Source organism: Anolis sagrei, chromosome 5, assembly GCF_037176765.1.
Source record: "Anolis sagrei isolate rAnoSag1 chromosome 5, rAnoSag1.mat, whole genome shotgun sequence".
Lineage (NCBI taxonomy): Eukaryota > Metazoa > Chordata > Lepidosauria > Squamata > Dactyloidae > Anolis > Anolis sagrei.
Genome location: NC_090025.1, coordinates 44404404 through 44431908, shown reverse-complemented (window position 1 = coordinate 44431908; position 27505 = coordinate 44404404).

Here is a 27505-nt window from a genome sequence, read left to right as displayed (position 1 = left end):
TGTAACCATTTCACTCTTTATTTTAAGATATTTTAAGTCACTCCTATGGATATTTATTTAGTCCAGAAGAACCGAATACTTATAAAACAGATGAGGCCAAAATGGCTGCTTTACCATTCTTTGAAAACTTTCTTTTAAATACTGCAACCAATTCATTGTAATTAATGTGATAAGGACAGCAGCTGCAGCCTTCTTTAATTCCTCAGTCTTAGCAGAAAGGTAGAAAATGGATTAGTTAGAGATAAATATAGCTTACAGCATTTTTCTCATGAGAAAAGACCCTTCGGAAATATTGCATTTTTGTAGCATCACTGAGCCTTGCTGTGATGATATAAATTTGCCTTTGCCGCAGGGAGTTATGCAGTGTGGTCCGGATGGAAACAAATAATGTTGGTTTATTTTAAATAGAGCAGGAAATGAACTCTGATTCAGAAAGTCCATTGTAGGATGCTGCTGTCAAACCAAAATTTCTATAACAATATTCATAATCGAGGACAGAAAACTTGCATGTTCATGTCTTTTAGATAAAGGAGGAAATTTCAAAGGAAAAGGATACATAGATCCTATCTTTTAGTGAATGGTGATTGTACTTTCAATAAAACAGATTAGGTCTACAGATACCAACATATGCTTATTCAATCCTTTCTTAAAGTAAAATCTTTACATTCTATACACACATACACACTTTGTGTATACTTTATGATTTACTTTTTGATGAAATGAAAGAAATGAAATAAATGGTGTACCTTTTGTTTCAAAACTGATGCCTTTAGACGAGCAATATGTACAGTTGATCTTTCCGCTTTTGTTTGCCCTAGCTGCCATGGCCAAGTCAGCCCGAGGTTACAGTAAGCGAGAGGAATTTTAGTTCATTCTATTTTAGGTGAAGCCCTAGATACCAATTTCTTTTCAAATGGAACAGAAGAAAAAGCACCAAGGGAATTTTTTAAGGCTCTGAGAGTGAGTGAGAAAGCCCAGCAACACTCCTAAGACTTAAGAAAAACAATCCATGAAGGCCTAGAGTTTGCCGAACAAAACTCTTGGGAAGTTTCTTAACCCAGTACAAAAATAGTAAAGGCTATGATGGAGTCTAACAAATAAACTCTAGCACAGGGATGGTGTTAGACGATGCCCTCCATCATCCTTCAGCAATGCTCAGCAGTAATGCTCCAAAATAACTACCCGATATATTCATGTATAAGGGGCCATGGTGGCCAGTGGATTAAACCGCTGAGTTGCTGAACTTGTTGAACAGAAGGTCAGTGGTTAGAATACATAGGATGGTGTGAGCTCCCATTGATAGCCCCAGCTTCTGCCAACCTAGAAGTTTGAAAACATGCAAATGTGAGTAGGTCAATAGGTACCACTCCGATGGGAAGGTAACGACACTCCATGCAGTCATGCCAGCCACATGTCCTTGGAGGTGTCTATGGACAACGCCGACTCTTCAGCTTAGAAATTGAGATGAGCACCACCCCCCAGAGTTGGAATCAACAAGATTTAATGTCAACGGGAAACCTTTACTTTTTATACTCACGTATAAGTATAGACATTTTAGTAAACAAACAAACCCAAAAGACTTGGATTGACATCTCCACGAGCCAATGTGAGTACTGTACTTTAACTCTTAGCAAAAAGGAACCATACTCTTCTCTGAGTAGAGTAACAAAAGGGAAAACCTTGGTCCATCCTGGAAGAGCCTAAAAGTGTTCCAACTCTTTCCACCACAGCACTGCTTTTGGCTTTGGCTTTTTTTTTTTGAATGCCTGAGTAGGAAAATAGTGTAGCCAGGAGGAACTGCTCCCATGAGATGACATTGGCACTTTCCCCTCTCCAAGGAATATAATTTAATTTATCCACAGGTGATATAAAGCTCCATAATTTGGGCCCCACAATCTGTCCTTCGTTTATATATAAGGGTGACATATACATGGGGATATGCAATACTTACCTATAATTAATTCATGCCTCTAGTAACAAACATATAAATACTGCCATTGTTACTGTATCCTAGATAACTCTACTCCCTCTGTAGTACAGAGAGGTTTCGTATCATTTCAGCTACTTTTATAGTCATGTGTATGTGACCTTGCTCAATGTTGGAGGAAGAATGTTACATAGTTCAAATGCTGGCTCATGCTTTGCCTCTTTTCTGTGGAAATGTGCTTTGTACCATAGATCAGTAACTTTTAGCATTCACTTCTTAAAAGATAAAATTTGAATATTGGAAAACAAGCTTATCAAAGCATACCCTCCAACTTTCCTGATTTGTCTGGGACAGTCCTGATGAATCTTTTTAAAGTTTCAGTTTCTTTCTCCTCTCTTCAGTTTGCTCCCGTGTCCTTAGCTTACTTCAGTTGCTGCAAACTGAGTTCAAAGTGAAGAGGGAATTTGCACTCAGCTAACTTAGTTGATGCAAGTGGGAGATTGCTCCACAATAACTTCAAATGGACTCTAGGGGGTTTGGAGAATGTTTCCATGACAACCTTCCAGGCCTCCTAGGTGTAAAAAAAAGCAATTAAAAACATGTATTTTGCACCCTTTTATTGATATTTATTCATTCAGTCACTTCTGACTCTTCGTGACTTCATGGACCAGCCCACGCAAGAGCTCCCTGCCGGCCATCACCACCCCCAGCTCCTTCAAGGTCAAGCCAATCACTTCAAGAATAGCATCCCTCCATCTTGCCCTTGGTCAACCCCTCTTCCTTTTTCCTTCCATTTTTCCCAGCATCATTATCTTCTCCAAGCTTTCCTGTCTTCTCATGATGTGGCCAAAGTATTTCACCTTTGCTTCTAATATCCTTCCCTCCAATGAGCAGTCGGGCTTTATTTCCTGGAGGATGGACTGGTTTGACCTTCTTGCGGTCCAAGGCACTCTCAGAATTTTCCTCCAGCACCACGGTGCAAAAGGCTTCACTCAGCCTTCCTTATGGCCCAGCTTTCACATCCATAGGTTACTATGGGAGATACCATTGCTTTAACCATGCGGATTTTGGTTGCCAGTGTGCTAGTTTTGCACCCTAATGACCCAAAATCTACAATAGGAAAATTGGGTTGCATTTACTGTGGATTCTGCTTTCCTGGGGTTTTCTTAGGCAAGAAATACTAAAAATTGGTTTGGTCAGTTATAGCCTGCAGCACCTATTATTCACTGGCAGTCTCCTATTCAAGTACTATCTAGGGCTGACCCTGCTTAACTTCCAAGAGCAGATAGGACACTGAATAAATCAACCTGTCTGTCTGTCTGCCAATTTCATGTGTCAAACTCGTGCACTAAAAATGATAGACTAATTCAGCTGAAATTCATTGTAAAAAATATGGGCTAACTTTACTATTTCACTATTCAATGAAATATTCAAACGATTGTTCTGGATCTGGTTGCTCATGATGCAGGCCATGTCTAGCTATTACAAGAAACTCTTACAACCACCATTGCCTTTATATAAACCTCCATATGGCACTCCTGTGAAATACCTAGATCTGCGTAGATTGGTTTTTGGTCATTTCACACTGAAAATACAATTTGACTTGGCTGCCAGACAAATAAACCCGGTCATATTCTTCCTATAGGAGCTGAATGTAATCCAAATGGATACATTCAAAAACATCATCCCACAGAATTGGAAGCCAAGCCTCTAGTTTTGGTATTCAGAATGACAAAGTTTAATGTAGATCTTGGCATCTTGCTCTTTTTCCTAGCTGAACAGCCTGTTTCTGTGATTAGTCCAGTTTATTGCTTTCCCATAAAGCAAGGCTGAAAACAATCTCAATAAAGGAACAGATGGCTTTGCCACACCTTCAGAGATGATATTTTCCACCAAAATTAAGCATTTTATAGGTCATCTAGATCACTACTTCTTAAGCCCCCCATCCCCAATATACTCAAGACTAGTACCACACTTGTCTCATATAGTTGTACTATATAGTTGTTTCTTCCTTTGCTGAAAGCTTTCCAGGGATCAACAGCATGCTACCACTTTTGACTAGCACTGATTTAAATGGTTCCTATAACATTTCCTTAAAACATAGGTATACTTTCATGATCTAGTAAATTTGTGACTATAATACTACAACACTACCTGGTTAGAATAGCTACAACATAACAATATTCAGACAGTTTCACACACTGACTGGATAGAAAATAGCCCTGCTCAATCCTCAAGACAGGTTCTGCTGTAGGTTACCAGTGGGCACTGAGGGAACAGGGAGGCATTTCTGACCATGGAATAATAATTGGATATAGGGGGGCATAGGATAGTGAGGTTATGGGTGAAGTGTACCCTCTTTTTCCTTCCCCTGAGTGACCAGAGCAGCCATATCTTTGCCTTGAGATTCACTTTCTCCTCCTTCCTCTTTTCTTGTCCTTATCTGCTACCTTGTGGTTCAATCCATTAAGAATCAAAGTCATACTTATCGTTAGTGCAATAAATGCTGTATAAGAAGAGAGAGTCTTGGCTGGAAGAGAATGTCACTCAAAAAACATGGTTCCAATATTCTGGAATGATAAAACAAATATTTTACACAAAATACATTGTTTTATGCACAATCATTTTGTTTTCTCTATCAAAACCAACTTTTGTGTGCAGAAAAAGGATATGCATTTTACATAAACAACTTTTTCAGAAAAGTACTGATGTTGAAAACCTTGTATTCTCATGCAACGGTGGAGAAACATGGATAAAAATATTTGTTCTTGCACATTAGAGTAAAATTTGTGAAGATTTACATCCCTAGATCTTCATATTGCTGTACACCTTCAAGTGATTTCCACCTTATGGCAACTCTAAGTCACATCTATCATGGGGCTTTCTTGGCAACATGCATTCAGAAGGGTTTGCTGTTGATTTCCTTCCTAGCTGAGAGAGTGTGACTTACCCAAGTTTGTCTAGGGGATTTGTTTGAAGATGCCTCGGATCCAATACTGGGAGCAATGTGAGGATAGAAATATGTAATACATGCCTAGATAAATACTTCCATCCAGGTATTTTGTGTGTACTGTTCATGTGATTCCAGGGAAGCACCTGTGCTTCTTGTTCAGCAACTCTGTCTATGAATCCTCTAATAAATACATTTTTGAAAAATATACAGGTACAGATTTATTTTGAAACATGAATTTGTGCACACATGGATATGAAACAGTACTCATTTTTCCCCCATGTAATTCCTCTTAACTGCTACCCAGACAGTAACAAGGGAAAGATTGGGGGGGGGGGGGGGGAGAAAGGGGGCCAGCAAATAGAGACATTGCCCCTTCAAATAACTATTCTGTTTCCCTCATGAATTATCCCTTCAGTCTCAATTTTTAATATTATAGTAATTAAAAACTTTGATTGAGATTTAGTAATACAGTTTAAGCATTCAAAGAAAAGGATATAATGATAGAATGCTGCAAAAACCCAATGCTCACACTTCACAAATCGAGGAAAAGAAAACACATATACATTCACAGCATGTCGAAGGAACACCTTCCTTCCATGAACATTTTGTATGCTGCAGGACTCGCTTCTGGTTCATCTGCAGCTCTGTGCATGAAATTTCATTCTCAACTTTGACAACACTGCTGACACCATACAGGCGTTCAGTGCTTCATCTGAGTAAAGTAGATCTAGTAATTTTGGATTCTGAAAAAAAAAACATATCTGAAAGAATTTTAAGTTTGTAAGGATGGTGCATTAGACTTTTTAGGTCATTATAAGGAAAATTGTTTGCATAATTTAATTTCATGTAATTCTCAGTTACTGTTTTTAATTTACACTATTATTTTGAATATGGAAATATTACATTTTAATGGATTACACTTTCTAAATAAAGTGCATCAGCAAGAGTATTTTGCTATTATTTATGAACACCTTTTTTTACAGACACTTTTTTTTATAGTGTCCAATGTTCTCGACACCCTCCCCCAAGTTGTGTCTCTGTCTCCCCGGTGACAATTGTTTCAGTAACATCCTTGGCTGTAATATAGGTAGGAGGACCTTCTTGCAGCTACATCAGATGCACACCAAGTGGCCAGCTACTGGTCAAAGGACATTTAGTAGAATACCAAGTGTGCAAACTTTGTGTTTTGTTTGTTTGCTTGTTTTTAATGCAATACAACTGTTTTGGTTCGCCTCCACCATCCAGAAATCCCAGCTCCAAAACACTCAAAAACCTGAACATTTTTGCCACCAGCTGCTCACTTTCACCTTTGGGGAAAGGGAGCTAGTTACACATCCAGTATTTGCTGGGTTTTTTGTGACCACATCTCCTACCACCAACCTGCATGACCTTTCCGATCTTCTGGGGAAACCCTCCTCTTGCCTCTTCCTTTACATATTTTATTCCTACCTCACCCAAGGTTTTATTATTTTATCATTTTATCTTGTCCATTTGGCCTGCTCATCTTGTTCGATTTTATTTTGTGTGAATTTGCTTTATTAGTTTATTTTGCTATTGTAATTCTTTTCTGATGTAATTTTTGTTTTCTATATTCTGTTTTTCTACTGTGTTATATTGTATTTTGAAGCTTGGCCTCATGTTAGCCATCTCAAGTCCCCATTGGGAAGGTGGTGGTGGGGTATAAATAAAGATGATGATGATGATTATTATTTCTCAAGGGGCTTTTGCTCCACCACTGTTAGAAATTTGATGGGGGAAGTGAAAAGGGGGAGAAGGGGTAGGATTCAGATTTCTGTGGCTTCACTCAGACAAGGCCTTTGGTAATAACAGACAACCCTAGTTGTTAGCACACTCCCCTGACAACTATCAAAGTAGCCTTCATATCCTGGAACGAAGGGAGAATAAGTGAAAGCAGGTTCAGCTACCATAGACTTAGTGGCCTGGCTCCCTGTGTTTTTTTGTTGTCGGTAGGCACCTGGTGATGCTTCTGCTATTGCTTCTCTGTGACTCTCTTGCCTCTAATTTCTCTCTTCCTCTGTGGTTGTTGCTTCCCATTTGAATGTTGCAAAAATCTGGCTGCCTGGCCAATTCGTATTATATTCATTGTCGATGATATTGTGGATGTCCTGGAAATGGCCCACACACTGCCCCACTAACAGGGGACACAGGGAAGTTTTCCCACTCCCTTGCCAGATACAATGGCAATGGGACCAAGTGAACTATCAGTTGAATCCATTTCAAGGACTACTTTGCTAAGCTAACAGAATATGTGCTGAACATTGAGTTTATATATAAGAACATGCCATTGTTTTAACATATTTAGAATGTACTAATTTAAAATTTGCCTTACATCTTCCACATAGATGTTTTGCAAGGCTATGGGGGAAGAAATAAGAACAGATAAACAAAGCTTTGTTAAGTGGTGAAGTGTTTCATATTGTTTCTGTAGTTCTCACAACTCAGCATCTGCTATCAGGTAAGAGCTAATGCAGAAGTTTAGAGTCTGAGAGGAGGAGAAGCTAATGAATACAGCATGAGAAATAAACACAAGCAAGGCTATCAAACCTCTTAAGCTTCCTAGTAAATAAAACTAAATGAGCCCAACATTTAAGTTCTTTAAATATTCTTTGCCTCCTAGCTTTTAAAATACAAAGCACAGAAAAATGATTGGACAGAAGAGTCAAAGAAAAACTGTAAGCAAGGAGTTGCTGACTTCATTTGCATTATGCTAGATTCTTTTGAAAAAAAGATTACGAGTGCATGATATCATCTTGAGATTCAGTCATTTCAGTCTATGCACCATTACCCATTTTAAAAATAGGCAGTCTATTATAATTGTAAGGGCAATGCTTTGTGAATTAATGGACGGTGTAAAAGATTGTGGGCTATTGCATAAACAGAAAATAATGCATGGGTGGGTTTTTTGTGTGCTTGCCTTATGATAATGGGAAATTGTTTAATTTATAATATGTTCCTGGAAAAGATTTAAAAAATAGTGTCATGTACTGAGATTTTTCCTTTAGGGAGAATAGATTAAATACTCTTTGCCAAAACCAGGAAAACAAAGTGCATAGTATTTTCATGTATTATTTGTTGCTATACCTGACTTATGGTGCCCTAAAGTGAAGCTATCACAGGGGTTTCTTGGCAAGATTTGTTCAGAAGTTATTTGCCATTGTCGTTTTCTGAGGATGAGGGAAAACGATTTGCGAAAGGTCACTCAGTGGGTTTCATGAGATTCAAACTCTGGTATCCTGTCATAGTACTCTGGATACCAGAGTTATAGTATAGTTATAAAAATGGGTTGCTGTGAGTTTTCCAGGCTGTATGGCCATGTTCCAGAAGCATTCTCTCCTGACATTTCATCCACATCTATGGCAGGCATCCTCAGAGGTTGTGAGGTCTGTTGGAAACTATGCAAGTGAGGTTTATATATCTGTGGAATGTCCGGGGTGGGAGAAAAAAACCTCTTGTCTGTTTGGCAAGTGGGAATGTTGCAATTGGCCACCTTGATTAGCAGCTTCAAAGCCTGGCTAGTTGCTGCCTGGAGATCCTTTGTTGGGAGGTGTTTTCTGGTCCTGATTGTTTTGGGAATTCCCATGTTTTTGAGTGTTGCTCTTTATTTATTGTCCTGATTTTAGAGATTTTTAAAATAGTGCTAGTCAGATTTTGTTCATTTTCATGCTAAATATCAAAAACACAGTTGAGGACAAAAGTATTTCTTATTAAGAGACATATTTCATCGCTTGCAGGATCACAACTTCTAAATATAACTAGGCATATTGCTTAATGTTATCTCAGGACAAGATTGCTATTCTCTGGCTTCAAGTCACTTCTGATGTATGGTGACCTAAGGTAACACATCATGTATTTTTCTTGGCAAGTTTTCCCCTCCTCTGAGGCTGAGAGTGTGTGATTTTCCCAAAGTCCCCCAGAAGGGTTTACATGGCTTCAAATCCTGGTCTCAATAGTTCAGTGCTCAAACAACTATTCCATGCTATTACCAGTCCAAACCAGAGTATATAATTGAGTGAAATCTATATAATTTCAAACTACCATTAATTCAATGGGATTATTTTATTTGAGACGAACAGCTAGATTTATGCCTGTGTATTTTGTCCATATTATGCCTGTACTTTGTGAGCTACATTGGCTTCCAAATAGGTTTAGAGGAGGGAAAAGAATATATTCCTTCCCTTTCATTGTCACTTACCTATTTTAATTTCCCCCCAGATGTTTCCAGCTTAAACTCTGGAGCAGCTCTAGCTGAGGCAATCTTTGTTGGGAGGAGGAAAGGAGAAAGAGATATTTTCTCAAGTGTAACTTTCGAATGTCACTTCAGCATCTGGTTTCCCTGTGGAATAGCAAAAGGTAAGGAGAGAATAGTCTGTCAGCATATGCTATAGCAAACAGCCAGAAATGATTTAAATGCCTCTGGGACAGGCATGGTCTGATGATGTCCCCAGACTGAGCAGTGTTAGGTTTAAAATGAGAGGTTCTCCTCAGTGATGTGACCAGGACAGGACTTAAGGGCAACAGCATGTTGAAGATATCATGCATAAAACAGGAAGGAGGCATGCAAACTGAGAAAGGGATATCAACAATTGAAAAGGTACAGACGGCACCACACTACAAGCAGAAAATAGTAGAGTTGGAAGGATTAATGAAGAAAGTCAAGGAAGAAAGTACAAAACGTAGGTTTAGATTTGAACATTAGAAAACCAAAATAATGACCACAGATTATTTACATAAGTTCATAATAGACCTTGAAATAATTCAAGATGTCCTGTATCTTCACACAGGCATTAACCAGAATGGAGACTGTAGTCAAGAAACTAAGGGCCATTCCACACAGCTATATAACCCAGAATATCAAGGCATAAAATCCCACAATATCTGCTTTGAACTGGGTTAACTGAGTCCACATTGCCATATATTCCAGTTCAAAGCAGATGTTGTGGGATTTTATTCAGATTATTATTATTATTATTATTATTATTATTATTATTAACTTTATTTGTACCCCGCTAGCATCTCCCGGAGGATTCAATGCGGCTTACACAGGCCGAAGCCACAAAACACAATACAATAGAGAACATAGCATCACAATAACAAAGCAAATCAACAATAAGCAAAATAACATAGCACCACAATAGCTAAGCAAATCAAACAGTAAACAAAATAACGACAATGGCAGTACATCAAAACATTATTAAAAACTGGTTCGGCCGGCGCACTGGGGTACAAGGGTTAAAAGTGCTGAAATGGCAGGAGGCACGTAGGGTAAAAAGTGCGGTGTGCAGCGACAATTAGTTATGCTAAGGTGCTACTAGGTCTTGAGATGGGGATTCCTAGTCTGAGAAGGCACAACGGAACAGCCAAGTTTTTAAATTCCTTCTGAAAACGGCTAGAGTGGGGGCCTGTCTGAGATCTTTTGGGAGGGCGTTCCAGAGTCGGGGGGCCGCCACAGAAAAGGCCCTGTCCCGTGTCCCCACCAAGCGCGCTTGCGACGTGGGTGGGATCACGAGCAGGGCCTCTCCAGATGACCGTAGCGAGCGTGTGGGTTCGTAGATGGTGATGCGGTCACGCAGGTAGGGTGGTCCCAAACCGTTTAGGGCTTTGTAGGTAAGCACCTGCACCTTGAATTGGGCTCGGAAAATAAATGGCAGCCAATGGAGCTCCTTAAACAGAGGGGTAGACCTCTCTTGATAATGAGCCCCAGTTAGCATCCTGGCTGCTGCCCGCTGGACCAATTGAAGTTTCCGAGCCGTCTTCAAGGGCAGCCCCACGTAGAGCGCATTGCAGTAATCCATTCTAGAGGTGACCAAGGCATGGACCACCCCAGCCAGATCAGCCTTCACGAGGTATGGTCGCAGTTGGCGCACAAGTCTCAGTTGCGCAAAGGCCCTCCCGGATACCGCCGACACCTGAGCCTCAAGTGTAAGCGAAGAATCCAAGAGGACGCCCAAACTGCGGACCTGTGGCTTCAGGGGGAGTGTAACCCCGTCCAACACAGGTGACCACCCTATACCCCGATCCGGTTTACGATCGACCAGGAGGACCTCTGTCTTGTCGGGATTGATCTTCAGCTTGTTCCTCCTCATCCAGATAGACACAGCGGCCAGGCACTCGTCTAGCACCCGAGAAGCCTCCTTGGAATTAGGTGGAAAAGAGTAGTAGAGTTGTGTGTCATCCGCGTAGAGATGGCACCCAACTCCAAAACTCCGGATGACCTCTCCCAGCGGTTTCATGTAGATGTTAAAAAGCATGGGCGACAAAATAGAGCCTTGCGGGACCCCACAGGTCAAAGGCCAGGGGTCAGAGCAGGCGTCCCCCAGCTTCACCATCTGAGTTCGTCCCTCCAGGAAGGACTGGAGCCACGACAGAACCGTGCCCCCAAGGCCCATCCCGGAGAGACGACCCAGAAGGATACCATGATCGATGGTATCGAAAGCCGCTGAGATGTCCAAGAGAACCAGCAGAGTCACACTCCCCCTGTCTAGCTCTCTGCGGAGGTCATCCACCAAGGCGACCAAGGCTGTCTCAGTGCCATGACCAGGCCTGAAACCAGACTGTGACTGATCTAGGTAGTTGGTATCGTCTAGGAAACCCTGGAGCTGAGAGGCGACCACCCTCTCCAGCACCTTACCCAAAAAGGGGAGGTTGGAGATCGGCCTGTAGTTATTCAGCACCGTGGAGTCAAGGGAAGCTTTTTTGATAAGTGGGCGAACCACGGCCTGCTTCAAATTAGATGGAAAAATTCCTTGCTCCAACGATGCATTGACAATCAGTACAAACCAGTCAAGCAACCCCCCTCTGGCTGATTTAATGAGCCAGGATGGGCATGGGTCTAGAGATGAGGTGGTCGCTCTCACAGCCCCAAGAATCTCCTCCACGGTTCCAGGAAGAACATGCCTAAAAGAATCCCACAAAATTGGACAAGCAGGTATCTCCGTCACCTCTTCAGGCACTGCGATGGAATTGGAGTCGAGCTCGAGGCGTATCTGGGCGACTTTATCTGCAAAATGGTGTGCGAAATCGCGACACCGAGCTGCGGGGTCGTCAGGGACCTCCTCCACCACAGGTGGGTGGAGGAGTTCTCCCACGACCCGAAACAGCTCCGATGATCTATTTGCTGCAGATGCTATACGAGCGGTCGTGAATGACTTCCTGGCCGCCCGTATAGCCACGGAGTATGCCTTAAGAGAGGCTCTAGCCCGTGTTCGATCAGATGTGTGGAAGGAGCCTAGGACTTGGAAGGGCAGCTTGTCGAGATCTTGAAATATAAAGGTATTTAATTTAAAACTAAAGTTAGGACTATTCATGCTTTCACATTTCCAATATATATGGCTATGAAAGTGGGACACTAGAGAAAGCTCATAGGAAGAAAGCTCATTTGAAATGTGGTGCTCAAGAATTCTATGGATTTGACTAAAATCCTTTTATGGATGGGGAACTAAAAAGAAAAAAAAAGAAAAATTGGCTCTGGAGCAAATCAAGTCTGAATTCTCCCTAGAGTAAATCTGTTGTATTTTGGCCATGTAATGAGAAAACATTACTCTGTAGAAAAGACAATAATGCTTGGTAGAGTGGAAAGTGCTAAGAAAAAAGAAAGACATCACTCCAGATGGATATTATAAATTATAATTTTTTTACTTTATTTATATCTTGCCTTTCTCCTCAAGGGAACTCAAGGCAACTAACAACCACACACTTTAATCAATTTAAAACAAAATGAATGCAAACATTAAAATAAATACAATTAAAATGGATTTTAACACACACACACACCCAAATGCCACCCACAAAATCCCCAGTAGTGTGCCCCTTATCTTTAATCCTTATGGACTTAATCAAGAAAGTCATGGCCCTGAATCTGCAAGACCTGAGCAGGGCAGTTGATGGTCTTCATTCATTGAGATGCCATAAGTTGAAGTTGATTTAACAGCAAAACAACAATGATCCAGGGTCTGACTCAACAGAACGCACAAGTGAACATTCTCAGATCATCACATATTGAACTAAGCAATATATAAAGCTGTGGTTCTCAATCTGGGGTCCTCAGATGTTTTTGGCCTACAACTCCCAGAAATCCCAGCCAGTTAACCAGCTGTTAGGGTTTCTGGGAGTTGAAGGCCAAAAACATCTGGGGATCCCAGGTTGAGAACCACTGATCTAAAGAAATTATCCACTCCCCATCTAAGACCATTATGTTCAGTGTCTAAAATCATTTGCTACATTTATATACTGCCCCTCTCAGCCCACAGGCGACTCAGAGCGGTTTAAGGTCAACATCAAAGCATAAGAATACAGGAAAAACAATTAAGATAATATAAAATCATGATAAAATCAATCAAAACATATGTCATCGGAGTCTCCTTGTTAAAACCATTGTCCAATTTCATTCGTCCAGTCAGTCCATTTTCCTATGTCCGTTATGCTGCATTTGCAAATGCTTGCTCAAAAAGCCAAGTCTTAACTTTCTTCCTTTCATAACCATATATAAAAACTCTGGCATTGACACTGAGAATTGGGAAGCCCTGGCCCTTGAGCACTCCAGTTGGCGGTCAGCTGTGACCAGCAGTGCTGCAGATTTTGAAGAGGCACGAATGGAGGGTGAAAGGGAGAAACATGCCAAGAGGAAGGCGTGTCAAGCCAACCCTGACCGGGACCACCTCCCATCTGGAAACGGATGCCCTCACTGTGGGAGAAGATGCAGATCAAGAATACGGCTCCACAGCCACCTATGTATCCACCCCCAGGTTACCACTCTTGAAGGACCATCATCCTCGGACTACAAGGGATCGCCTAAGTAAGTAAGTAAGTAAGTAAGTAAGTAAGTAAGTAAGTAAACTTTCTTCCAAAATATTAAAAGAGAGGGGGCCGACCTAATATCCCTAGGTTGGGCATTCCATCGCCGAGGGACCACCACTGAGAAGGCCCTGTCTCTCATCCCCGTCAGCCGTATTTGTGATGAAGGCGGGATTGAGAGCAGGGCCTCCCCAGACCATCTTAATGTCCTAGAAGGTTCATAAGGGGAGATGCGTTCAGACAGGTAAGTTGGGACAGAGCTGTTTAGGGCTTTATAGACTAAAGCCAGCTTTATAGACTAAAGCCAGCACTTGAATTGTGCCCGGTAGCAGACTGGCAGCCACTGGAGCTGGCACAACAACTACACCACAGAATATTTTCTTATCATCATCCTATGTATTAGACATGTATTAGATGTGCTGATATCTTTGACTGGCTACATTTCCATGTGACAGGAAACTGTTATGAAGAGATGCAATGAATAGCCTGGACTATAACACTTAACATAATCCTAATGGTTATGAAGTAAGATCTAGAAACAGTATATTGATAAAAGAGGGAGGGAAAGGATATATGTTATGTCTTTTCCTTACTTCTATACAGCTGCAATACTTGTTTTCTTGTCTTGTAGCTTTCTGTTAAAAATAAATACTTTTCTGCTTTGAGAGATCTGTAGCTTTTAATTTAATTCCATGCTTCCTCTAAGCCGTGAGCTGGTCAGCAGAGACATAATACTATCAGGGTTAATTTGTCCTTTCTGTATTTCTCTGAGTTGAGTTCAGAAGGGTCTTTGTGGGTGGTAAATGCTGTTTTCTGCCTGAAATTCAAATGAAGGTAATATCACAGTAAAATGTCAAGGTAACATAGTTTGTTTTTTAATGAAAAAGATTAGTTTTAATTTGAAAGTAAACTTGTGGCCAATAGGTCATGCTACCTCTACTGGTCATAAGGTATAGAATAACCAAATGACAGGTGAATGATTTCCCCGTTGAGCTATTTATTGATTCAAAACCACATGTAGCACTTGCATTGTCCTGTTTTTTTATTTCAAAATATTGAAAGCCTTTCCCATATCATCCAAAAAAATGACTTTTTTTGGATTGCATCTGCTGAAATCTCCTTGTTGACATGGTCACTGTCCATTCCTACTGGGGTATTTGGAAAGTTGTAAAAAAAAGTAACTTTTCCACAATCTTTCCATGGATGTTCAATCTTGCTTCTTCACTCTTATTCAGATTTTCTCGTAACACCTTCTGCCCTTTTCTGAGAGGCATCTAGACAAGACAATTCTGCTGCATGTTTGGTGTCTGATCCAATGTCATCTGACCTTAGTTGTTGAAAAGGATGTAAGCCAGTGTTGACAAGAATGTTTGCTTTGGCTGAATCTCCAAGATTGCTTTTTCAGAGTGAAACCAACCCGGAGGAATCAAAAAAGCTGAGTTCAACTGAAACCAATGGAAGAAATGTAAGGTTTATTTATTTCATTTCTACCCACCTTTTTCTGGCATGGCACCCAAAATGATTCACATTAATTTAAAACAAAGCTCAGCTAAAATCTTATTTACAAGAGTTCAAAGGGAATTAGACAAAAGAAATCAGTTTATATCACATGGTTAAAAATTAGTTCAAATGCATCCAAAACACAATTAAAAGATAAAAGCACAGCTCACCATTATCAAAACACCATTCTGCCAAATGATTTAAACATCCTATCTCTGCCTAAATAAAACATCTTTGCATGCTGGTAGAATGCAAGTTGAGAAGGGACCGATTAGACTTCCTATGGAATTGAACTCCACAGTCACTGAATATAAGTGCTTAAAGTCTATTGCTTTCCATAAAAATCCAGTATACACAATCTTTGTTTTGTGCATATTCCATAGATCATTGGTTCTCAACTTTCCTAATGCCATGACCCCCAACCAAAATTATTTTTCTTGCTACTTTATAACTGTAATTTTGCTACTGTTATGAATTGTAATGTAAATACCTGATATGCAGGATGCATTTTCATTCACTGGATCAAATTTAGCACAAATATCCGATATGCCCAAATTTGAATACTGGTTGGGTTGGTGGTGGTGGTGGTGGGGGGGGGTGGGTTGATTTTGTCATTTGGGAGTTGTAGTTGCTGGGATTAATAGTTAACCTACAATCAAAGAGCATTCTGAACTCCACCAATGAAGGAATTAAATCAAACTTGACACTCAGAACTCCCATGAGCAACAAAAAACGTTTGGTGGGCATTAACCTTGAGTTCTGGAGCTGTAGTTCACCTACATCCAGAGAGCAGTGCAGACTCAAACAATGATGAATCTGGACCAAACCTGGCACGAATATTCAATATGCCCAAATGTAAACACTGGTGGAGTTTGGGGGAAATAGACCTTGGCATTTGGGAGTTGTAGTGCTGGGATTTATAGTTTGCCTACAATCAAAGAGTATTCTGAACCCCACTAACGACAGAATTGGGCCAAACTTCCCACAATGAACCCCCATGACCAACAGAAAATACTGTATTTTCTGATGGTCTTTGGCAACCTCTCTCACGCCTTCCTCACAACCCCACAGGGGTCCTGACCCCAGGTTGAGAAATGCTACCATAGATGGAAGCAAAGTTGTTTTCAACCCTTGTATACCAATGGATTTACAGATACAAGCCTGTATTGTCCAGTCTTTGACAAATAATAATAATAATAATAATAATAATAATAATAATAATAATTTAATTTCTTACCCGCCTCTCCTCATGGCTCGAGGGGGGTTACAACATTGCTAAAACACATAATTGAAACACATAAATATTTTAAAACACTCTGTAGAATACACCTACTAAAACATATTTCCATGCAATACAGATTAGAATACACAAAACAAAAATTAAACATAGAATGGAAGTTTAAAAGTTATGCTTTCTATGCAGAGTTGCTGTTATTTGGAAGTGTTTCAGCAATAAGACACAAGAAAGCCCACATTCCTAATCTATGCTTCCCTAGTTTACCTTGCCTCTGAAATGGTCTGATTTAAAAGCAAAACATATTATGCCAAAGAAATTTAAAGGCTCAGAAGGCAGGAAGCCATACATTTTTTTGATTTTGTGTTACAAAATTTTACTTCTTTTTTGTTTGTTCTAATGAGTGCTTTTGCAATGAGCATTGAAGAATTAAAAAGTAATGAGCCACTTCACTTAGAGATTATCCTTGGGTTGTTTGGAGGAGGCCAAAGTCTGATAAACATTTAGCATGGTTATGTTCCAGCGCAGTGGTTATGGATCACAAACTTCTGCAGTTGAATATGCCTCAGTCGTGAGCATATCTGTTGTGCAATGGTTGAATAGACTGGATTCCCACTTTCAAGTCAACAGTGAGAAAGAGGCAGTACCATCAAATCAGCCAGGCAGTATGAAGTTAGGCTAATATATACAGTAAGATAAATTGCAGGAGTGTGTGCCACACTGTTGGAAGTATTAACAAATGTTGCTGTGAGTAAGGTTGGATACTTTCCTGGTAATGGGACAGAGCAGCAACATCATTTCTCATGCATGCTAAAAATACTTCTTTTGATCATAGGGTTCAGTTGAGAAAAATTGTGGAGAAAACTCAGACTACGAGTTTTATGTGACCCCCCAAGGTCATTGTTGTTGTCCCTGACTTTTTGTCCCTAATGCCCTCTAGGCTACTGCTCCTTGAACTGTGTGTCCTGACCCCAAATGTGATCCCTTTGGCTCAATGTTAGGGTCACGAAAAATTTGGCAGCAGTAAAAGGTTTCTGAATGCTACCCATTTAGCAACAACATGCAATGTTTACAGTGGACTCTGTAGAAAATTCTTCAGCTGTGCTTCATACAAAAGAAAAGTCACCCAGTGTTGTGCAGCAAGCCTTGTAAATGCTGATTTATTATTAGTAAATGTTTGATTTTTATATTCTACTAGCTTGGGTACCTGGTGGTGCCTGAGTCCAGATCTGAGGTTGGCTGGGCTCAGTGCTCCCTGGATAAGGGTGAACTACAACTCCCAAAATCAAGGTCCATTCCCACAACCTCCTGCAATATGTTCATCATTGGTTGAGTTCAGAGTGCTCTCTGAATGTAGGTGAACTAAAACTCCTATAAATCAAGGTCAATTGCCCCAAACCTAGTCATGGAAGTTCTGTGTGCCAAATGTGGTCCAGGCCCATTGTCAGTGGGGGTCACAGTGATGTGTCTTGATGCAGGGTGAACAACTTCCATTGTGCTGAGTCAGTGCCCCAAATCCCTGTTCAGTTACTAATCAATTCCTCTGTTTGCAGTTCATCATAGGAAAGGGTAGGAAAGGGCTAAGGGGGGGGGGGGGTGGGCTCATGCAAATTCCAGACCAATGGAGAGAGAAAGGAACCCTGGGCTGTGGCTCGTTGTAACATACAATGTCCTTGGAGGGACTGCTTTTGGTGGCTCCTCAGCACTGGGAACTGTTTGTGGATTCGGGAGGCTACCTTTATTATTTGTATAGATATACTTGAGGTCATTTTAAAGTTTCTTGGGCAGAAAGGGGTCTTGAGTGGATAAAGTTTACAAAGCCCTGCTCCGATCGCCTCTTAGGATGAGAGGGGCAGTATATAAATGTGGTAAATAAAATAAATAATAATAATACGATTGGGGGGGGGGGGAGAGGGAGGTTTCATTGCATTTGTGACCTCCCTGGGCCAGAGGTATTTGAATGAAGAAATGATCTCTGCTAACTTTGTTTTTATAAAAACATCTTTCTTGAATCTAAAATGGCTCAGACAACTTTTTCTCTAAAGGGCAAAGGGCATAGGAAGCAATTGGAGGGAAATGTTTTAAACTATTATTTATGTGGGGCACATTGGTGGAGGTATGGCCATCCAAGGGCTCCTAGGGGGCTAATGCAGTCCCCTTATTGTTCATTCGTTCAGCTGCTTATGACTCTTCGTGACCTCATGGAACAGCCCTGGCCAGAGCTCCCTGTCGGTTGTCACCACATCCAGCTCCTTCAAGGTCAAGCCAGTCACTTCAAGGATACCATCCATCCATCTTGCCCTTGGTTGTCCCCTCTTCCTTTTCCTTCCATTTTCCCCAGCATCATTGTCTTCTCTAAGCTTTCTTCTCTTCTCATGATGTGGCCAAAGTACTTCAGCTTTGCTTCTACTATCCTTCCCTCCAACGAGCAGTCGGGCTTTATTTCCTGAAGTATGGACTAGTTGGATCTTCTCATGGTCCAAGGCACTCTCGGAACTTTCCCCCAACACCACAGTTCAAAAGCATCTATCTACCTTCGCTCAGCCTTCCCTAAGGTCCAGCTCTCACATCCATAGGTTACTACAGGGAATACCATTGCTTTTACTATGTGGATCTTCGTTGCCAGTGTGATGTCTCTACTCTTCATTATTTTATTGAGATTGGTCATTGCTCTCCTTCCAAGAAGTAAGTGTCCCTTAGCCTTTCACAATCGGTCACCCCTGCATTAGAATCTCCTTTATAACAATTTATTTCATAAGGGCAGTGGGTCTTCAAAGCTGCATATAGAATTTTTCCCCCTGCTTCAGCCAGGAAATGTTGAAGGTTGAACCTGTGAACTTTATTGAGCTGAAATGTGCTGTACCATTGAGCTATATCCCTCAGTGTAAAGAGCTGGATAAACCCCCTTACAAGAGTTTGGGTAAAGGTCAAGCCAAACCAGTCAGTGTAGATGGGCTTTTGGCAGCTGGCTGGCTGCTGAGAATGGGTCAGTAGGGATTGGTGCCATGCTTTTTAAAAATCACTTTTCATTTCAGTAGTGTTGTCATGTAATAATTTGTTTAAATCTGTTTTGGTGTTGTAATGTTTTGTCTCCTTTTATGCATCTGTTTTCCAACGGTGCTGGTTTTTAATCTTGTTTAGAGTCTCCTTGAGTCCCAGTTCTGGGACAATAGTATTTTAACATTAAAATTTGTTTAATTCTGTTTTAGTATTATTACTTTTCTCCTGTTTTTATTCACCTGTTCTTAGCTGTGCTGATTTTTAATTTTGTTCTGAGCATCCCTGAGTCCCAGTTCTGGGACAAAGGTGGAATACAAGTTAAATGTGCGCGCACACACTATTGAAGAAGTGAAAGCTTATAATCACAAAAGACAGAGGCAAAAATGTTTTGATGTTAAAGCAAGAATGTTAGTAAAAAAGAGGGGAAATGGGAAGAAACCAGAGAATGGTGGCTTTTGGGAAAGAATGACATCAACAATGGAAAATGCACACACCTATGCCAAGGGTGTTGTCTCTGCCACTAATAGTGGATACATAGTGGGTTGAGCACCTTTGATATCACACCTTTCTTCAATTGTGTCATTGCACCCATTTGACAACTTGTGGCCCTGCAATTGTACTTCTGCATGTCTTTGTACTACAAGTAGCCTTCTTGTACTATTACTTATGCATATTTTTAAACATGTTTATTTTAGAACAATTTCATCTTTGGAAAAAAAGGCAAATAAACAATAAGCATACAGTTGTTGAATAGTGAGATATAAGGGATAGAGGGGAAGAGAAGGAAAATATGGCCCCTGAGGTCACTTTGCTACCTGAATAATAATAATAATAATAATAATAATAATACATCACACAGTCCTAGACACTTGAGAAGTGTCCAACGTGTGATCCAATACAACAACCAGCACAGTGATCTTGTTTGCTGTGTATTAATCTTGTTGTGTTTCTAATAATAATAATAATAATAATAATAATAATAGAGGATGCTTGCCATAGATGTAGGTGAAACATCAGGAGAGAATGCTTCTAGAACATGGCCATATAGCCTGAAAAACCTACAAGAACCCAGTGATTCCAGCCATGAAAGCCTTCGACAATAATAATAATAATAATAATAATAATAATAATAATAAATCGGGCCTAAACTCTTGGGAAGTGATTTTTGATTTTGTGATATGAAATCCAGTATATATATCTTGTTTGCTATGTCATACTGTGTTTTTGTGTCAGTATAACAACAACAACAACAACAATTTTATTCTTACGTCCTGCCACCATCTCCCCAAATGAACTTGAGGCAGCTTACATATGGGTCAAGATGCCCACAAAACATAAAAGCAAAACAATACATTAAACCAAAAACACAGTTAAAATAAGAGTATAATAAAATATAACAATCCAGATAAAAACAAAATGCAATAAAACATAAGCCTATAAAACAGCAACACTGAAACTCAAAACAATTCACAGCAAAACCAATAACAAGTAATACAATGGAGATGATCAGATAATAAAAAGGGCTGGGCATGAGATAGGGCCGAGGTATTGGATGAAGTGCAGAGAGTGAAATATTTTCAGGCGAACCTAGGGACTGGGCATTTAGAACTATGGACTAGCCATTCTCAAATGCTAGCGGAAACATTCACATTTTCAAATCCCTGCAAAAGGAGGACAGTATGGGGGCTTGCCTAATTTCCCTGGGGGGGGGGGATTCCAAAGTTGGGGGGCCATCACCAAGAAGGCCCTCTCCCTCATCTTCACCAACTGTGCTTGTGACAGTGGTGGAAGGGAGAGGAGGGCCTCCGTGGGAGATCTCAGAGCCTGTGCCAGTTCATAGGGCAGATGCAGTCACAAAGATAGGCAGGACCTGAATCATTTTGGACTTTGTAAGTCATAACTTGCACCTTGAATTGGCACTGGAAACTTATTGGCAACCAGTGGAGCTGCTTTAATAGGGGTGTCATGATTGTATGTTGACACAGAAGCAGAAGGAACCTGTTGCACAAAGATAGATGACAAGAAACTTGCAGGACTGGAAGCAATGATGGCTTTTACCTTTGATAACTGAAGGATGGATAATCATGGGAAGGAGGTAGACCAGCAGAGGGATGTGCATGCCGTTGTATGACAGGGACTATCCCCAAAGGTGATGATCCAGTTACCATGTTGATTTGCCTTCCTTTCACAATAAAGTCCTGTGTGTCTGTTCGTGTGTTTGTGTGTGTAAATGTGTGTGTGTGTGTGTTTGGTGTTGTCCTTGGGGAGAGAAAATGGATCTCTTGTTACTCAAGTTACTGAAAGCTATATTTCAAAAGGTACTTGAAGACACAGGTGAGAAAAATGTTTCTACACTTCCCTCCTGGGAAGTAAGTTACATGAAATGAACTTACACAGGAGGGATATGCCATTTAGTTTTATTGCATTTCCTGACATCAGATCCATAGCAAAAGCTTATTGTGGCAATGGAATTTGTGTGTCGCTCCCCTCCCAAGAGGCTAAATGCAGTGTTAAAGCAATCTGTGCCAAGTTGATCTGGCTCAAAATGGCTCAGAGTGCTGCATTTGCAGGTCTGGTATTTGTGGCTTATCCATCCTCTTGGGATCACAGAATAGCAATAAGCTTTTACACTTGGAACACCGAATTGCCTCCCAGATCATCACTGCTTTGCTAATGGTTAGAAACTTTGTAAATATTATTGGTAACTTTGAAGATACTCTTTTTCTTCTCTTCTCTTATAATAATGAAGCAAATCTAACACTCTTTAGGAGACTCTGAAACAGTTTCTACTGTTCGTAAAACAGTTCCTATTGTTGTGCAGCTTGAGAAAGCTACCCAAATCTAATACTTGTACTGTTCCAACACTGCTCCAATAGATTGGTTACCTTAGTGAATAAAAGGATTGGATTTGGCACTTGGTTGTGAGATTTGTTAGTGCAGGGGAAGCAAAAGCCAGTGTGTTACAGTGGTTTGGATGCTGGACTACAACTCTAGAGACCATGGACCATATTCCCATTCAGCCATGAAAACCAGCAAGGTGACCCTATTCATGTGACATGCTCCCAGCATCAGAGGAAGGCAAAGGCAATGCTGTTGTGGAAAAATCCTGCAAAGAAAACCTCACTTTAGTTTTCTGTAAGTCAAATACAACTTCAAGGTCAACAATAGTTTAGCAGAAAACTATGACAAATTTATTGTTTAAACAGGGATATGTCTCCTTTAGTTGTTATGGTGTAGTGGTTTGAGCATTAGACCAGGAGGTTGGGAGATTAGAATTCAAATCTCTGTATTGTCAAAGGCTTTCATGGCTGGAATCACTGGGTTGCTGTGAGTTTTCTGGGCTGTATGGCCATGTTTCAGAAGCATTCTCTCCTGATGTTTTGCCTGCATCTATGGCAGGCATCCTCAGAGGTTGTGATGTCTGTTGGAAACTATGAAAATGGGGTTTATATATCTGTGGAATGTCCAGAGTGGGTGAAAGAACTCTTGTCTGTTGGAGGTAGGTGTGAATGTTTCAATTGGCCACTTTGATTAGCATTTAATGGTCTAGCAGTTTCAAGGTTGGCTTCTTCTTACCCGGGAGAATCCTTTGTTGGGAGGTGATTAGCTGGCCCTGATTGTTTCTTCTCTGGAATTCCCTGTTTTTGAGTGTTGTTCTTTATTTACTGTTATGATTTTAGAGTTTTAAAAATACTGGTAGCCAGATTTTGTTTATTTTCATGGTTCCTTCCTTTCTGTTGAAATTGTCCACATGCTCGTGGATTTCAGTGGGTTCTCTGTATAAAACTCTAAAATCATAACAGTAAATAAAGAACAACAATTGTAGTGGTGATCACTCCTCAAGTTTTACTCAGAGCTTCAAATGGGCTGTCCAGGGTGCTGAACCCAATTTGGAGATGGTATTCAGCCATGTCAGTGGGGTCAGTGTAGTGGTGACGTGGATTCACCACTCCACAGACATGAAAGCCACTTGGTGCCACTCTGTGTTTAGGCTATTTTGTCTTTGGTCTCTGACATCAAAGTGTCTTGGGCCAGCCAGGAAACAGCACCTTTAATTGTCATATTGAGTGTATACCTGTCTTTTGTTGTGGATTCTCTACATCTCCCTGAACAACCTGGCTGCTCACTAGTCTGGCTGGGCATAGCAATAACTTCTTCAGAACATAATCTTAGAGGAGGCATGAGCCCTCTTCCCTAATGACTTCTTAATGGTGGGTCTGTTCTTTCATAATGACTTAGGAAATCATAATGACTGGTTCCTGGATATAATTATGCTTTGTGTTCCTCCATTTCTACTTGAAATCATTGACAGTAAATCTGGGGGTGGGTAATGATGTCAGGATAAAAGGTAGGTTGTACTAGGTCTCATTACAAAAACCTGAAATAGGCTTGCCATTGTGGAGGTCTAGCCAATGTTTGGCTCCACTAGCAGCAGTTCCTCTTAAGCTATCTGTTGTGGGAGTTTCTGGCAAAAGAAAATAGCACTGACTTTTAAAATATGTTGTAATGATGGCTCAGATCCAAAGAGCTGTTTTTGGCATGCTCAAGAGCTTGGGCGTTTCCTGTGCAGTATTTCTGACTTCACAAAAAGACTCCCATGCCAGATAGTATTGTCTTCTTTTGACAGCTTTATGGGTTTGATAAGTGGAATGGCTCAAATATTGTTAAGCAACTAACTCCAACTTCTCTCTCCCCCTTAGGGAACTGGTTAGAAGGTGAAACAATGCAATGATGTCATTGGAGAGTAACTGGGAAATCTAGTTCTGAAAATGTCATATTTTATATGTTCCAATGAGACTCTATAATAATGTATTTGGTTTCAAATGCTTATTTATGTTTTATTGTATAGATGGTTTTATGTGTTATATATGCTGATTGTTTTGAACTTGTATTGCATTTAATATGTTGTAAGCCACTTTGGGTGAGAAAAGCAGGACACAAATAAAGATTTATTATTATTATTATCTTTAAAATTACCTGCTTCAAATTTATCTTGCTATTCCTTGCACTGTATTTTTATGTCTGAAAGGTTTTATGCTTTAAAACGAATCTTCCAGAGGGAAACCATTATAATAAACATTAGTTAAGGAAATTGGGAAATTGGCAGTAAAGCCTAGTAAAGCAAATGTAAAGGTTTCCCCTTGACATTAAGTATAGTCATGTCTGACTCTGGGGGGTGGTGCTCATCTCCATTTCTAAGCCAAAGGGCCGGCATTGTCCATAGACATTTCCAAGGTCATGTGGTTGACATGACTGCATGGTGTGCCGTTATCTTCCTACTGAAGCAGTACCTATTGATCTACTCACATTTGCATGTTTTTGAACTGCTACATTGGCAGAAGCTGGGCCTAACTGAAGGAGCTTACTCTGCTCCCCGGATTCAAACTGCTGACCTTTTGATCAGCAAGTTCAGCAGCTCAGTGGTTTAACCACTGCGCCACCGGGGGCTTCAGTGGTGCAGTACAACCTCCATATACTAGTACAAGCCTAGTACAACCTCCATATCCTTAAGGGATATGTTTCTGAACTTGACATGGAAACATAAAACTGTGACTAACAGTGCATACTATTGAACTGAATTACTTCTAACAAATACTTACCATAGAGGCTTCTTGGAGGATCTAGATCTTAGACAGGCATCCTCTTTAGGAATTTGCTAGATCTGCCAGGGTAACTCTATGCTAAGTTCCAGAGGAAACATACTATAGAGGTACCTGGCAATTCTAGAAGGGGCATATTTTGTTGGATGCCTGAAACTGGGTATTTTAATTAAAGCTGAACAGAGTGTGGGAAAAAGGGCTTTCAGACAACGACAATGATGATGATAAGTTGCTTCAGTTGTCATTGTCAGTGGGGTCTGGGCTGAGATAGGAACTGGATTCTCATTCTAACGGGCTCACATGATTTACTAAGTTCTTTTGTGAGTGTGATTTGTGGGTCTCTGCAAATCCTGATTCTCTATATTTCTGCTAAAGGTCACGAAACTAATAGAAAAAGGTATGGAGTGTGTGTGTTTGTGTGTGAGAAAGAGAAAGAGTAGAGAAAGACCGAGAGAGTTAACTGTTATATTTGAGTATCTGTGCTAGCCAAGCAAAAATCTAAAATTATAGAGAGGAGAATCATTAGTGTTCCCACTTTAGTATGAATCATCTCTGTAAAAAAGCCTTCCGTTCTCAGCACTGTCAAAATCATTTGTGCTTTGGAAGCAAACTCTGCTGCCTCTCAGATACACATGGATAACATAGTATTATATCAACTTTGCATTTTGTGTAAAACAAAAATGCTAGAATTCGTCATGATAGTAAGAATGCATGGAATGGTATTTCTCTTTTGTGTCATATGATCCATAACAAGTAAGCCTGAGCAATGCTTCCAAAACCAACTCACACATCCCCATTGCAGAGTAGTTGAATAACCATGTTATTCTGCTAATATGATAATACTGATGGGAACCAGAGTGACCCCAATATTGTAAAAGCAAAGTCAGAACTGAGCTTCTAGGACCCCGTTTAGGTTGGTGTGTGCTGCCATCAGCCCTGTGGTTGCTATTGGGAACACACAGTTAATCTGAATTAACCTGTAGCAAAGCTGCTTAACATGACTTTACCCTGAGTTGAACGGACTTGGAAGAAAATCTGAATCCTGAAGCAAGATTTGGATTCTCTCCTGAGTTAGAGCAATCCAGACAAATACAGCCAGTTACTAAGTTTCCCAGGCTCAGGCAGCCCAGGGACTCAGGATGGTTGTCCTGTCCTGTATTTTCCCAATGTGTTGCTTCTGTAGCTATGGCAGGAGGTTGTAGCAGTTTTTGGCTTGGCTTGGTGGTGGCATCAAAGTGGCTCAAAGAGTTCCTCTTGGACCACAAAGAATTCCTGATCCCATGTCTCGGAGCCCGCTTTAGTTGTCAATGTAGAACTGCCCTAAGGTCCACCTAGGAAACATGTCCTCAGTTTTTATTTTCTCTTTGATGCCAGTTATGAGTATTCACAGGTGCTGTTACTTTATGTGGTGGTTATAACATATTTCCACATAGCTATCTTTGATCTCTTCAGATTCTCATGCTTATATAACACCTGAAGAAAAGGACAGAAAGGTGCTCAAAGCAGGCTCCTCTCTCTGCAGTCTTAAACACATCACTATACCAAATGTCTAGAGCTGATGAGTCTTGTTCTTTTTTCTTATCACCATCCCACCTAAACCATGGTCAGGTAGTGTATTTCCAGTGAGTTCTGCTTACATTTTTCCGGTTCTGAAATTTCAGGAAATCTCACAGTAACAACAACAACAATCATAATGTTGCAATCCCAGGTGACAGCAGGATTGAAGAGAAACAACTGGAAAAGTTGGCACGAGGATTTAAAGATCAAACTGCAAAGACTCTGGCACAAGCCAGTCAAGATGGTCCCAGTGGTGATCGGCACACTGGGTGCAGTGCCTAAAGACCTTGGCTTGCACTTAAACACAATTGGGCTGACAAAATTACCATCTGACAGCTGCAAAAGGCCACCGTATTTGGATCTGCATGCATTATTCACCAATACATCACACAGTCCTAGACACTTGGGAAGTGTCTGATGTGTGATCCAATGCAACTGCCAGTAGAGTGATCTTATTTGCTGTGGACTCATCTTGTTGTGTTTCAAATAATAATAATAATAATAATAATAATAATAATAATAATAATAATCTTTATTTATATTCCACCCTTCTCCCTTAGGGGGCTCAGAGTGGATTACAGTATTTTACATACACAGGCAAATATTCATTGCCTTTACTATCATATACATTCAGACACACAAACACAAACCATGGAAGGGGCTTCTCTTTCATTTACAGTTTTGAGAGGCGGTGCTCATCTATGGCTCTGGGAGATGCTTTTTCTCTGCATTTTCAAGCTGAGAAGCCTGTGTTGTTGCTTCCCAGTTGTGTGGCTGGCAAGATTGTGTAGGGTATTTTACACATATTCCATTAATTTGCATGAATTGTTAAGCATTCAAACTGTAATGGCTAATTGTGGGGGAATATATCTAGATATGTCATAAATTTGACCTTTTTATAAAGGGGGAAAATAACCTGAAAT